The sequence below is a fragment of the Theropithecus gelada genome, chromosome 10 (genome assembly GCF_003255815.1).
Source record: "Theropithecus gelada isolate Dixy chromosome 10, Tgel_1.0, whole genome shotgun sequence".
Taxonomy (NCBI): domain Eukaryota; kingdom Metazoa; phylum Chordata; class Mammalia; order Primates; family Cercopithecidae; genus Theropithecus; species Theropithecus gelada.
The window spans coordinates 65,311,595-65,326,840 of NC_037678.1; positions in this window are offsets into that span (position 1 = coordinate 65,311,595).

The window sequence follows — 15,246 nt, forward strand, 5'->3', positions numbered from 1 at the left end:
GGTGGTGTGCACCTGTAATCCCAGTTACTCAGGAGGCTGAGGCAGGAGAATTGCTTGAACCCAGGAGGCAGAGGCTGCAGTGAGCCGAGATCATGCCACTGCACTCCAGCCTGGGTGACAGAGCAAGACTCCGTCTCAAAAAAATAAAATAATTAAATTTAAAAAAAAAAACAGTCCTTGTGTTCCTCTTTCCAAATCACAGCTCTGGTCCTTCAGTGGCTCTCCAGGGGCCTTAGGCCAAAGCTCACACTTAAGAGGCCACCAGGTCCCCGCCAGCCTCTCCAGTCCCATCTCATCTGCCTGCAGGGCTAAACGGCTGAACCTCCACCACCCCGCGTCCCTGCCCCTGCCACTGTCTCTCCAGTGGGCCCTGCTCCTGCTTGCCGTCTGCTGGGATGTCCTTCCTGTCTCTAATCCCCCGCTCACTCCTCTTCCATTCTTTGGTCCCTCCCCTGACCCCCCCCCACCCCGCCCCGGGGCAAAGCTTCGTGGATCCCATCTGCACTCCTCACAGTGGATGTTTCGCCAGCAGGGAGAGGGTGGGCTGGGTCATCATCATGTTCCAGCATTGCTCAGACCAGCTCTTGACGCTGAACAGGCCCCAACACTTGTTGGGACAGGAATCTCAGGCCTGGATTCCCCAGATTGGCTGGCGCCATGCCAGGCCCATCTCAGCCCCTGTCTGAGGCTAGCACATTAGCTTGGCTTCCAGAGCAGGAACTGAGCCAGCCACCCCGCCCCACGTCACACCCTGAGTCTGGCCTCACCTTCTCCCAGGGCCCCGCCAGCTCAGGGAGGACTCCAGAGGCAGGGATCCCCAAGGAGCCCGGAAGGAGCCCAGCCCCAGTGCTGGCTCAGGCCTCAGCTGCCTGGGGCCACAGGCTGTGGCTGTGACCTCTCCTATCCAGATGGTTGGATCTGGGGGAGGCTCCTTCCCACACCCCAAATTTGAACCAAGCCTCGGGCCGCTTGTGGTCTGTGCTTAACTTTGTACCACAGCTGCATCCCCGTCATTAAACATCTTTAATCATCTAATGGTGCAATTAGCTCCCTGGGCCTTAAGCTGGCTCCCCTGCAGCCTTCTCATTCCTGGAGGTGTTGGCATCGAGGTTTCCAGGTCCTTCTGTTCAACTCAGCAAACACTCAGGGAGCTCTGTCTGTGGAAGCTTGCCCTGAGAAGTACCCAGCACATGAAGGGCCAGCCTGGGCAGCCTCCCCTCCCTGCCACAACGTGGGCCAGGGATAAGAGGAGGCATACATCACCAGCCAGGCCCCTCTACCTGCCAGACAGGCCCAGAGAGGGTGAGTAACTTCCCCAAGGCCACAGAGCCCAGGTCTGGAGATCTGCTTGAGGCCTTGGGACCGGGTGAAGCATTTGCTGAGTGTCTGGTGGTGGGGGCACGTTGGTTAATAAAATGCACACGGCCCCTGCCTTTGTGGATTTCACAGGTTGGTGTGAGAGGCAGTCGGTAAAAAAAATTGACCCAATTGGTGCAGAAATGCAGAATGTGCTACCTGCTAGGATGGGAGTCAGTGAGGGACAGGGTGAGGAGGAGGTGAGGAGCTCTTAGGACAGCAAGTCAGAAAGGCTTCCCAGAGGAAAGTAGCTAAAGCTTGGTTTTTATTGTTCTTATTGCTTTTTAGAGGGTCTTGCTCTGTTGCCCAGGCTGGAGTGCAGTGGTACAATCCTGACTCACTGCAACCTCAAACTCCTGGGCTCAAGTGATCTTCCCGTCTCAGCCTCCCAAGCAGCTGGGACTACAGTTGTGCAGCTAAACCTTGAAGGATGAAAAAGAGTGACCATATAAAGATTCGGGAGAGCTGGGCACGGTGTAATTCCAGCACTTTGGGAGGCTGAGGTGGGAGGACCACTTGAGCCCAGGAGGTTGAGGCTGCAGTGAGCTACGATCGTGCCACTGCACTCCAGCCTGGGTGATAAAGCGAGATCCCATCTCAAATAAAATTAAAAAGTAAAAGAAAATGATTTGAGGAAAAGAACATTCAGGGGAAGGCCCTCAAGGTGGGAACTGGGTATACTGGATCTGGATGGAGAATGGGTGGAGGAAGATTAATGGGAGATGGAACCAGAGCTTTTCACAGGGACTGGAGCCTCCTCCGGTATGAGAAGGGGCTTGAGCTTTACTTCCAGGCTCTGGGGGACCACAGTGGATGTTAAGGGAGGAGACAGGTGTTGGTGACAAGATGTAATGTATTTTTTTTTTTTTTTTCTGTAGAGACAGGGTCTCCCTTTGTTGCCCAGGCTGGTCTCGAACTCCTGAGCTCAAGGCATCTACCTACCTTGGCCTCCCAAAGTGCTGGGATTACAGGCATGAGCCACCAATGCATGTTTTTGCAAGGCCCTGCCGGCAGCTGCATAAAGCGGGATTAAGGGAGGTGGGTGGAGGCAGGGAGGTCAGCAAGGAGGCTGGGATATCCTCCAGGAGGGGGTGAAAGTGCTGCAAGCCTGGCAGGGGAGGTGGCAAGAGTGGATGACTTGAGCGCATTAGGAGGAAGCTCCGACAGTCCCTGCTGATGGATGAGGGGTGTGGGCACAGAGAGGGCAGCTCAAGACGGATTCTCAGGCTTTAGGTGGGTGAGTGGAGGTGCACTTACTGAGATGGGGAAGTCTGGGTAGGAGCCCACTGAGGCCAAAAAGTCACGAGTTTGGTTTTGGCCAAATTATTTTGGGCAAACCTGTTAGATATCCATGGAGATGTTGAAAAAAAATGAATAATTTAACCAACACTTTTGAACACACTGCATCAGTTGCCAAGTGCCTTATATGCATTAACTCATTGCAACCCATTGGAAAAGGTGCTACAGGTTCAGTCTCCCTTATCTGAAATGCTTGGGACCAGAGGTGTTTCAATTTTGAATTTTTTTGGATTTTGAAATATATATATATATATATATCCCTAATCCAAAAAATAAAAAATGAAATCTGAAATGCTCCAGTGAGTATTTCCATTGAATGTCATCTCAGTGCTCAAAAAGTTTCAGATTTTAAAGCATTTTGGATGGCATATTTTTGAATTTGAGGTGCTCAATTTGAGGTGCTCAACCTGTATCATTATTCCCATTTCACTGACGGTGAAACTGAGGCTCAGAATATGATGTTTTGTAAAGGATGAGAAAGCCACGCAGAGCCCTGGGGAGTCCTCATGTCTAATAGGCTGCAGGAAGAGGCCTCCAATGAGGGTTCTAAGCTTTCTGGAAGGATGTTGTTCTTGGATTAGATGTTGCTGGGAGACCACGTGAGATAAGATAGGGTCAATAAAGTGTCCAGGGCATTAAGCCACCAATCACAAAGCAGCACCAGCTGACCTCAGAGAGTGAGGCTTCAGGGCAATAGAGGCGGGAGCTAGACTGCTAGATGTCCTGGAGGGAGTGGGAGGAGAGAAGGTGGAGGGAGCTAAGCCTGGCTGGGGAGGGCAGGAGACAGACAGACACTGCTTACAGGGACAGAGGGTCCCAGGATGCTCCCCTGCCCATCTAGGGCCAGAGACTCCAGGGATTTGTCAAAGAGATGGACACTTTAGAATAAGAATTTCCTTTCTGAGTCTAGGCGTGGTGGCTCACGCCTGTAATCCCAGCACTTTGGGAGGTTGAGGTGAGCAGATCACCTGAGGTCAGGAGTTCGAGACCAGCATGGGCAACATGGTGAAACTCTGTCTCTACTAAGAATACAAAAATTAGCCGGGCGTGGTGGCGGGCATCTGTAGTCCCAGCTACTCAGGAGGCTGAGGCAGGAGAATCGCTTGAACCCGGGAAGCAGAGGTTGCAGTGAGCCGAGATTGCACCATTGCACTCTAGCCTGGGCAACAGAGCCAGACTCAGACTCAGAAAAAAAAAAAAAAAAAAAAAAAAAAAATTAGCCAGGCATGGTGGCGCACGCTTGCTGTCCCGGACTACTTTAAGGCTGAGGCACGAGAATTGTTTGAACCTGGGAGGTGGAGGTTGCAGTGAGCCAAGATCATGCCACTGCACTCCAGCCTGGGCAACAGAGAGAGACTGTCTCAAAAAAAAAAAAAAAAAAAAATTTCATTTTTGGTATTGATCAGCAGCTGTGCACTTCCGAGTTAACCTGTGTATTATCGAGGGCTATTTCTTGCCTGTGGCAATTCTCCAATGGACTGAGGACAAGGCAGGGGTCAGGAGAGGGCAGGGTGCCTCACTCTCCCCTCTCCCAGCTCGGGGTGTTCCCACACACACTCGGACTCGGTCAGAACTGAGAGGGCTACCGGGCAGCGCCCTTATGTTCCCAGAGGACTCTGGACCTACGGGAGAAGAAGAAGACCACAGCCTTGGGTGCCAGGATAGGATAGTCTCTCCTGGCCATGGACAGGCGCCCTCCAAGCTCACAACGAACATTAACACTTTCCCCACCCCAGAAGTCCAGAGGTAGGGAGACCTCCGCCAGCCCCTGCAAGTGCATTCTGGGGAGACCCAGGCCTAGACGGGAAGGGCCTTGCCCAAGGTCTCATCCCATTTGTCCATCACCTCCTCAGTGCCGCCAGATGCGAACCCTCCAGCATGGCTACCTGCCCCCAGAGGCCTTCCTTGGCTCTCCCCTAGGCTTGGTTAGGCCCTCGCCTGTGTTCCCAAAGCTACTCCCAGGCTTGCCACAGCCTATGGTCATAGTCTTTCTGTGCGTCTGCCTAGCCCCACTGACTGGAGGCAGGAGCCGGATCTGACCCACCTGGCATCCCAGTGCCCAGCATAGGGGTTGAACAGGGCCAGGGTGTGGGTGTATTTGTTGAACCCACCTGAGCTGAACTGAATCACTTGGGCTCTTGCTAAGGGCCATAAGCCTGGATCTTTCTCTGGCTTGAGAAGCAAAGTACCACATTTCAGATTTGGCATTTCTATCAGGTGACTACATAGGAGCAAAGACTCAGGGTCCTCAAATGATAGGAAACCACAGAGAACATCAGGCATCCTGCCCTCATCTTCCAGAGAAGGAGGGTGAAACTTAGAGGGACGAGGGTACGAACCACAGGCCCGCCAGCAGTGGGGATGGGTCATACTCAGATGGCCTCGCCCCTGCTCCTGGCTCCCTTTCCATAAATGTGAAAGCCCAGGTTTCCTGATCTGCACAACTGAGTTGGACTCAGCGGTCTCTGAAAGCTCGGCCACTGTCCAGTTCCATGAACTCACAGGCTCCCAGCCCCGCAGCGGGGGGAGGAGAGGCACTTTCAAGAGGCTGTTTATCATCTTGTTGTACCCCCTTGAGCTCTGGGAGCAAAACATTCCCAAGAAACAGGGTGATTCATTCACAGCACCACTTGCCAGTTCCAGAGAAAAGGCAGCCCGTAAAACACACTCTGTGACTTTTAAGGAGGAGGAAAAGATATATATATATATTTTTTGGAGACCTGGTCTCTCTCTATCACCCAGGCTGGAGGGCAGTGACACCATCACAGCTCACTGCAGCCTCCACCTCCCTGGGCTCAAGTGATCCTCCCTTCTCAGCCTCCTGGGACTACAGGCGTGCACCACCATGCCTGGCTAATTTTGGGTGGTTGTTTTTTTTAGAGCTGGGGTCTTGCCATGTTGCCCAGGCTGCTTTTGAACTCCTGGGCTCAAACAGTCTTTCCGCCTTGGCCTCCCAGAGTGCTGGGATTTCAGGCATTAGCTACCACACCAGGCCAGCATTTTTTAACAAAATTTCTCTTTAGCAGAAGATGGCCAAAGAAGCTGGGACACGTATTTTTTTCCTCCCAGAGAACCAAGCTTTTTTGGGAGGAATCTATCATCATTCAAGCCTAATTCTCTCAAAACACAAGATGGTACCTTCTAGCAACACAAGAGATGACATCACTTTTTGAACAATGTGATAGGCTGAACCTGACAACAGCCGCTCTTATTGTTGGTTGATTGGATGTGGGTTAAAACTAAATTCGATTGGCTGTTTTGTTGTTCTTGACATGAATCCATGTCAGAACCCCGAGTGTCAAGGAGAAGATGAGAAACTCATACTGGCTCCTCTTAAATTAAGTAGAGGGAAGCTTGTGGAATGTGTTGGATTAGAAATCTTGCCACCCAAAAAGCCATGGAGGGAGGGAATAGGTGAGTCTGGTTAGGGATCCTGGGTGTAAAATGTGATAATTGCAGCAGGGCGGATGGCAAGCCTCCATGATTCAAAAACCAGCCTGGAACGACTCCAATAATACAAAGACAGATGGAAAGCACAGTCTCTCATTTTGAAGTCACAGGATATCTATGCCCTGAATTTGGGCCTCCCATAACATGAATGCTATACTCAAGTTCTTAAAAATTATACTTTGAGCTCCCAACCTGCAGCTGGGTGGAGGTGGGAGTGAGTTTGACCTCTTTGCCCAAGTGGGATGCAGTAAGAAAGCTCTGGAAACCTGGGTTCTAGTTCCATTCTGATTCCAAAGAGCTATGTGGCATTGAGCATGTCTCCAACCCTCTCTGGGACTCAGTTTCCCCTTTTGTAAAATCTTAGGGAAAAGAATGGGTTAGAGAGAAGAGGTAACCCTTGAGGTATGGGCTTTGGGGTCATAGTGCTGGCTTTTAATCCCACCTTTCTTAATGAGGCAAGTTGTTTAACCCTTCTGGGAAAACCCTTCAGTTTTCTAAGGCAGAGACAATAATATCTACCATAATGAATTCGCTTACAAGTTAAATGACATAATGTGTCTCAAACACATAGCTTACGTCTTGACCCACAGGAAAATTGTTTTAAGTTTTTGTTTTTGTTTTGGTTTTGTTTTGTTTTTTAAATAGAGACAGGGCCTGACTATGTTACTCAGCCTAGTCTCCTGGGCTTAAGTGATCCGCCCACCTCAGCCTAGGAAAATATTTTAGGAAAAAGCAATTTACAAATAGTGAAATGCTCAGATCTGAAGCATTCAGTCAACTTTGATGACTGCATATCAAGGTATAAAACATTTCCAGCAGGTGATCCCAGCACTTTGGGAGGCCAAGGGGGTGGACCACTTGAGCCCAAGAGTTAATGACCAGCTTGGGTAATATGGCAAGACCCTGTCTCTGCAAAAAATACAAAACGTTAGTTGGGTGTGGCAGCACATGCCTGTGGTCCTGGCTACGCGGGAGGCTGAGGTGTGAAGATCACTTGAGCCTGGGAGGGAGAGGTTGCAGTCAGCTGAGATCCCACCACTGCACTCCAGCCTGGGTGACAGAGCAAGACCCTGCCTCAAAAAAGAAAAGAAAAAATTCATCATCCCAGATAGTTTTCTCATGCCTTTTCCTAGTCAACCCTCTTCCCAGAAGTAGCCACAGATCTGATTTCTATCACCACAGGTTAGTTGTGTCTATTTTAGAATTTCACGGGAATAGAACCAGACAGTATACAGATGTTCCTTAACTTGCAGTGGTGTCACATCCTGATAAACCCATCCTAAATAGAAAATATCATTAAGTCAAAAATGCATTTGGCAGGGGAAAGGACAATGGTTAGGTAGAATGGTTAGAGTTAGGTAGAATGAATAAGATCTAGTATTTGATAGCACAAGGTGACTACAGTCAACAATAATTTGTTGTACATTTTAAATAACTACAAGAGTATAACTGGACTGTTTGTAACACAAAGAAATGATAGATGCTTACCTCAATGTGATTATGACACATTGTATGCTTGTATTAAAATATCTCATGTACCCCACAAATCTATATACCTACTATACCGACAAAAAAAAAAATTATTTTAGTGCATTTAGGCCAGGCACAATGGCTCACACCTATAATCCCAGTGCTTTGAATGTCATGAGTTCAAGACCAACCTGGGCAACATAGTAAGACCCCACCTCTACCAAAAAAATACATTTTAAAAAATTAGCCACGCGTGGTGGTATAAGCCTCTAGTCCCAGCTACTTGGGAAGCTGAGGTGAAAGGATGGCTTGAGCCCAGGAGTTAGAGGCTACAGTGAGCTATGATCATACCACAGCACTCCAGCCTAGATGACAGAGTGAGACCCTGTCTTTTAAAAAAAAAAAAGTTTAAAAAAATGCATTTAATACGCCTAACCTACCAAACATCCTAGCGTAGCCTAGCCTACCTTGAACGTGCTCCGAACACTTACAATAGCTTACAGCTGGGCAAAATCATCGAACACAAAGCCTATTCTATAGTGATGTGTTGAATATCTTAGGTAATTTATTGAATACTTTACTGAAAGTGAAAAACAGAATGGTTATATGGGTACTCAAAATACGGTTTCTACTGAACGTGTATCTCTTTCACAGGATCATAAAGTTGAAAAATTAAAGTAGAAAATCATCCGTATTCATATTGTGCATATCTGTAATCATTTCTTTCTTTCTTTTCTTTCTTTCTTTTTTTTTTTAGAGATAGGATTTCATTCTGACACCCAGACTGGAATGCAGTGGTGCAATCATAGTCCCCTGCAGCCTCGAACTCCAGGGCTCAAGGGATCCCTCCACCTCAACTTCCTGAGTAGCTGGGATTACAAGCTTGAGCCACCATGCCTGACAGTCAATCATTACTTGATGGTGTGTAGTATTTCATTGTATAAATATGCTGCATTTCACTCATTCTATTGTTGATGAACATCAGGGCTATTTTTAGTTTTTGACTACTATGAATAAAGCTGCTATGAACAATCCAGCTTGAATTTAGCACAAAATTTTTGTGGACAAATATTTTCGCCTCTCTTGGGTAATATCTAGGAGTGGAATGCTGGCTCATAGCTTAGATGTATGTTAAAATTTTAAAAGAAACTCCAGTTTTCTTTAATTTTTTTAACTTTTAGGTTTGGGGGTACATGTGAAGGTTTGTTACATATGCAAACATGTATCATGGGAGTTTGTTGTACATATCATTCCATCACCCAGTTATTAAGCCCAGTACCCAATAGTGATCTTTTTTGCTCCTCTCCTCCTCCCATCCTCCCCTCTCAAGTAGACCCCAGTGTCTGTTGTTTCCTTTTTTCTGTTCATAAGTTCTCATCATTTAGCTCCCAGAAACCCCAGTTTTCTAAAGTGGCTCTACTGGTGGGGGATGGTGGCTCATGCCTGTAATCCCAAGGCTTTGGGAGGCCAAGGTGGGAGGATGAATTGAGGCCAGTAGTTCAAGATCAGCCTGGGCAACATAGTGAGATCCTGTCTCTACAAACAATTTAAAAATTAGTCGGGGGTGGTGGTACGCACCTGTAGCCCCAGCTACTCTGTCAGAAAGCTGAGGCAGGAGGATTGCTTGGAACCAGGACATCGAGGCTGCAGTGAGCTATGATGGTGTAACTGTACTCCAGCCTGGGTAGAAAAGCAAGACCTTGCCTCTAAAAAATATATAAATTTGGAAGAAGATAGAGGTGGTGGCTGTACAACACTGTGAAAGCACTAAAATGCTGCTGAATTGTATGCTTATTTAAAATGGTCAATTTTATGTCATGTGACTTTTACTCCAATACATTAAAAAATAAAAACAAAACTCTTCTCTAGATCTCTTCCTCACTGATGAGCACAGTTTTACCATTAGTGGTTTAGTCCTTTAGACAGTGAAGTGGGCAAGGAGGAGTGGGGGGAAATGAAGTCAGAGAGGCGAAGGAGGTGAAGTGGTTCTTGCAGGCTCTGTGGGTCCCAGTGAGGACTTTGGCCTTTACCTGAGTGAGATGGGGACAGGTGATGGAGGTGATCTCACAAGTTTTAAAAGGATCCCTCTGGCTGCTGTTTTGAGAACAGACTACCCGTGAGGAGGGTGCTGCAATATCCAGGTGAGATAAGGGTAGTGAAGTGGTGAGATAGTGTCATTGTGGATTTTTAAGGTTGAGTGGCAAGGAGATACTTAAGGGTCAGAAGGGGAGTGTGACAGAGAGAGGGAAGTTAAGAATAACTTCAAGGTTTTTGGCCCAAGCAACTGGAAGAATTAAGATGTTCTTTAAGACACAAATAAGTGAAAGATATCCAATGTTCACGGATTGGAAGAATTAATATTGCTAAAATATCCATATTACCCAAAGCAACCCACAGATGAAATGTAATCCCTATCAAAATTCCAATGGCACTTTTCACAGAAATAAAAAAGAAAATCCTAAAATTCATATAACCCACAAAAGACCTCACATAGCCAGAGCAATCTTGAGAAAGAACAAAGCTGGAGGAGGCATCACACTTCCTGGTTTCAAATTATATCACAAAGCTACAGTAATCAAAACAATATGGTGCTGACATAAAAACAAATACATAATCCAATTGAAAAGAGCAAAGAGCCTGGAAATAGACCCAAGCATACATGGTCAACTAATTTTTGACAAGGGCACTAAGAATACACAAAAGGGGAAATATAACCTCTTCAATAAATGGTGTTGGGATGGGCACAGTGGCTCAAGCCTGTAATCTTAGACCTTTGGGAAGCTGAGGCAGGAGGATCACTTAAACCCAGGAGTTCAGGACCACCCTAGGCAACATACTGGGACTCTGTCTCTACAAAAAATAAAAAAAATAGCTGGGTGTGGTGGTGTGCACCTGTAGTCCCAGCTACTTGGGAGGCTGAGGCAGGAAGATAGCTGGAGTCTTTGGCTGCAATGAGCCATGATTGTGCCATTGCACTCCAGCCTGAGCAATAAAGATATTCTGTCTCAAAATAAATAACTAAATAAATAAATAGTGCTTGGAAAACTAGATAGCCACCTACAAAATAATGAAACCGAACCCTTATACTATATACAAAAATCATCTCAAAATAGATTAAACACTTAAATATAAAATCTGAAATTGTAAAACTCCTAGAAGAAAACAGGGAAAAAGCTTTTTAAAATCATATATATGTAATTTATTTATTTGTTTATTTTTTGCAGAGATGGTGTCTCACTAAGTTCTATGTTGCCCAGGCTGGTCTCAAACTCCTGGCCCCAAATGTCTTCCCAGCTAGGCCTCCCAAAGTGCTGGGATTATAAGTGTAAGCCACCACAGCCAGTTGGGAAAAAGCATTCTGACATTGGCCTTGGCAACAATTTTTTGGATATGGCAACTAAAGCACAGGCAACAAACACAAAAATAAAAAAAAAAATGGACTGCATCAAACTAAAAAGTTTCCACACAGCAAAGGAAATAACAAAATGAAAAGACAATCTACAGAATGGAAGGAAATGTTTGCAAATCATATATTTGATAGGGCATTAATGTCCAAAATATATGAGAAACTCATACAGGGCCGGGCACAGTGGCTCAAGCCTGTAATCCCAGCACTTTGGGAGGCCGAGACGGGCGGATCATGAGTTCAGGAGATTGAGACCATCCTGGCTAACACGGTGAAACCCCATCTCTACTAAAAAATACAAAAAACTAGCCGGGCGAGGTGGCGGGCGCCTGTAGTCCCAGCTACTCGGGAGGCTGAGGCAGGAGAATGGCATAAACTCGGGAGGCGGAGCTTGCAGTGAGCTGACATCTGGCCACTGCACTCCAGCCTGGGCGACAGAGCAAGACTCCGTATCAAAAAAAAAAAAAAAAAAAAAAAGAAACTCATACAACTCCATAGCAAAATAACAACCCAATGAACCCAATTTTTTAAATGGTCAAAGGACCTAAATAGACAGTTTTCCAAAGAAGACATACTAATGGCCAACAGGTTCTATGGAAAGGTTATCAACATCACTAAATAATGCAAATCAAAACCAAGAGATGTCACCTCACACCTATTAGAGGGGCTATTATTTTAAAGACAAAAGGTAACTGTTGGCAAAGATGTGAAGAAACTGGAACCCTGGTACTCTACTGATGGGAATGTAAATTGGTATAGCCATTATACAAAACGGTATGGAGGCTCCTCAAAAGATTAAAAAAAAAAAACAAACTACCAAATGATCCAATAATCCCACTTCTGGGTATTTATCCAAAGGAAATTAAATCAGTATCTCAAAGAAATGCTACATTCCTATGTTTATTGCAGCATTATTCATAACAGATAAGATACAGAAACCACCTAAATGTTCATCAACTGATGAATGGATAAAGGAAATGTGGTGTATACATACAATGGAATATTATTAAGCCTTAAAAAAAAAAAAAAGAAAAAGGAGGCCGGGCGTGGTTGCTCACGCCTGTAATCCCAGCACTTTGGGAGGCCGAGGCGGATGGATCTCGAGGTCAGGAGATCAAGACCATCTCGGCTAACAGGGTGAAACCCCGTCTCTACTAACAATACAAAAAATTAGTCGGGCCTGGTGGTGGACGCCTGTAGTCCCAGCTAATTGGGAGGCTGAGGCAGAAGAATGGCGTGAACCTCAGCCATTAGTCGAGATCGGACCACTGCACTCCAGCCTGGGTGACAGAGCAAGGCTCTATCTCAAAAAAAAAAAAGAAAAAAGAAAAAGGAAATCCAGGCCAGGCACAGTGGCTTACACCTATAACCCCAGAGGCCGAGGTGGGCAGGTCACGAGGTCGGGAGTTCAAGACCAGCCTGGCCAACATGATGAAACCCCGTCTCTATGAAAAATACAAAAATTAGCCGGGCATGGTAGCCCAGCCTGTAGTCCCGGCTACTCAGGAGGCTGAGGCAGGAGAATTACTTGAACCCAGGAGGTGAAGGTTGCAGTGAGCCAAGATCGCACCACTGCACTCCAGTCTGGGTGACAAAGCGAGACTCCGTCTCAAAAAAAAAAAAAAAAAAAAAAAAAGGGAAATTCTGCCATTTGCAACAACACAAATGGACCTGTGAAATAAGCCAGACACACAGAGAGAAATATTGTATGATCTCATTTATATGTAGAATCTAAAATAGTCAAACCTATAGAATCAGAGAGTAGAATGGAGGTTGTTAAGGGCTAGGAGTAGTGGGTGATGGGGAGCTGTTGGTTAAGGGGCACAAAGTTTCAGTTATGCCAGATAAAAGAGTGTTGGAGATCTAATGTATAGCATGGTGACTATAGACGATACTGTACTACAGTCATCTCTGGGTATCTGCCTGGGATTTGTTTCAGGACTCCCGCAGACATCAAAACCCACACACATTCAAGTCTCGAGGTGGGCCCTGTGAAAACCGCCTCTAGGAGAAGTTAGCCCTCCATATACGTGAATTTCACATCCCACAAACACTATTTTTGATCTGCTTTTGGTTGTAGATGTGGATGTGGTTATGAAGGAATTTTATTTACTGAAAAAAAGCTGCGTATAAATGGACCACACAGTGCAAACCCATGTTGCTCAAGGGTCAACTGTATATACTTGAAATTTTCTAAGATCGTAAGTGTTCTCACCCCACCCCCCACCGCCCGACACACACACACACACACACACACACACATAATGATGTGAGGTGATGGGTATTTTAATTAGCTTGATTGTGGTGATTATTTCACAACATATACATATATCAAATCAGCAAGTTGTACACTTTAAATATATACTTTGTTTTTTTTAAGATGCTCTTTAAGATAGGAAAGACCACAGAAAGAGCAGGCCTGGGGCTGCTGGTGAGATCAGGAATGTGCTTTGAGATGCCTGCTGTGTATTCAAATGGAGATAAGGAGTAGGAAGTCAGATTCGTGAGTCTGGAGCTCAGGAGAGGGGCTGGAGAGATCCGTCCGGGAGCCTTCAGCATGTGAGCGGTGTGATGGTTAATTTTACATGTCAGCTTGACTAGGCCACAGGACATGCAGATATCTGATTAAATAGTATTTCTGGGTGTGTCTGTGTTCCGGAAGAGATTAGCATTTGAATCTGTGGAGTGAGTAAAGCGGGTGGGCCTCATCCATTTAAGGGCCTGAACAGAACAAAAAGATGGAGGAAGGTTGGACTCGCCCTCCCACTGTCTGACTGCACGAGCTGGGACATCTGTCTTCTGCTCACAGCACTCCAGGTTCTCAGCCTTCAGGCTCAGACAGAATCTACACCATCGGCCCTTTACTGGCTTTCTTGGGTTTCCAGCTTGCAGGCAGCAGACTGTGGGACTTCTCAGCCTCCATAATCACTGGAGACAATATCTTATAAGAAATCTCGCTGGGTACAGTGGCTCACGTCTGTAATCCCAGCACTCTGGGAGGCTGAGGCAGGTGGATCACTTGTGGCCAGGAGTTCGAGACCAGCCTGGCCAACATGGCCAAACCCCACCTCTACTAAAAATACAAAAACTAGCTGGGCGTGGTGGCACGTGCCTGTAATCCCAGCTACTCGGGAGGCTGAGGCAGGAGAATCGCTTGAACCTGGGAGACAGAGGCTACAGTGAGCTGAGATCGCGCCACTGCACTCCAACCTGGGCGACAGAGCAAGACTCCATCTCAAAAAACCAAACTTTTAAAGTCTCCTTCCATGTTTCTCTGGAAAATCCTAATATGGGTGGTATTTAAAGCCTCGAGCCTAGATGAGATCTTCAAAGGAGTGCGTGCAGAGAGGAAGTCTAGGGACTGGAGCTTCTGTATAACAGATGATAGAGGACTAAGGACTGAAGCTGGGCCCCTCTCATGAGCAGGAACTAGTAATGCAGGAGGGAAATCCGGAGAGGATGGGTCCTGAAAACCAAGAGAACCAAATGCCGCAAACTCTGCCCACAGTACATGTGGAAGAAGGGTTTGGTGGAGCAGAGGATGACAGCCTTGCTTTCTGAGGGCTATTCTCTGGCCCAGCCTTTAAGGGAGAGGATCTATTGAGGTGGCACTGCTCCCCAGAGCCAGAAGCTCTCTGCCCCACAAGCTGAAACAGGTCTGCACTACAGCTCTGGCCCCTGCTCTCCCAGCCTCATTTCCCTGTGGTCTCAAGTCCTGCTGAGCCTTTAAGACTCAGCTCCATCACTTCCACTCTGCCAGATGGCTGCACCTAACCCCTCGAGATTGAGCTGGGTGCCCCTGGGAACACTGTTGGAAAAATAGCTCCTCTGTTGGAGAAACTCCCCACATCAAACCTGCTTACATGTCTGAGTCTCCCACTTGGCCAGGTGCACTCTGGGTTTCTGGGAAGGTTCCTTATTTCTGCATCCTCAGTTCCTAGCATGGGGCCTGGCATTGAAACTCTCATTAAAGTGTTGCGAAACAGCAACACTCCGCAGAAGCTCCTCCTCAAGCCAGTATCTAGCCAAGACTGGCCCTTCATTATGCACAAGCTCCAGCCCCTGGACTTCCTCTCCTGCAACCTCAAGTGCTGGGAGATCTTGCCAAGCCCCTCTGCAGCAGAGCAGGACCCTCATAGCACTCGCTAAATACCTGTTAAATACCAAGGAATGTGCCGTGGGCTGGGTCCAAGTCCCGGCTTGGACATTCTCAAGTAGTCTGGACTTCAGTTTCCCATCTCCAAAACGGAGATGCCAGTCGCTCA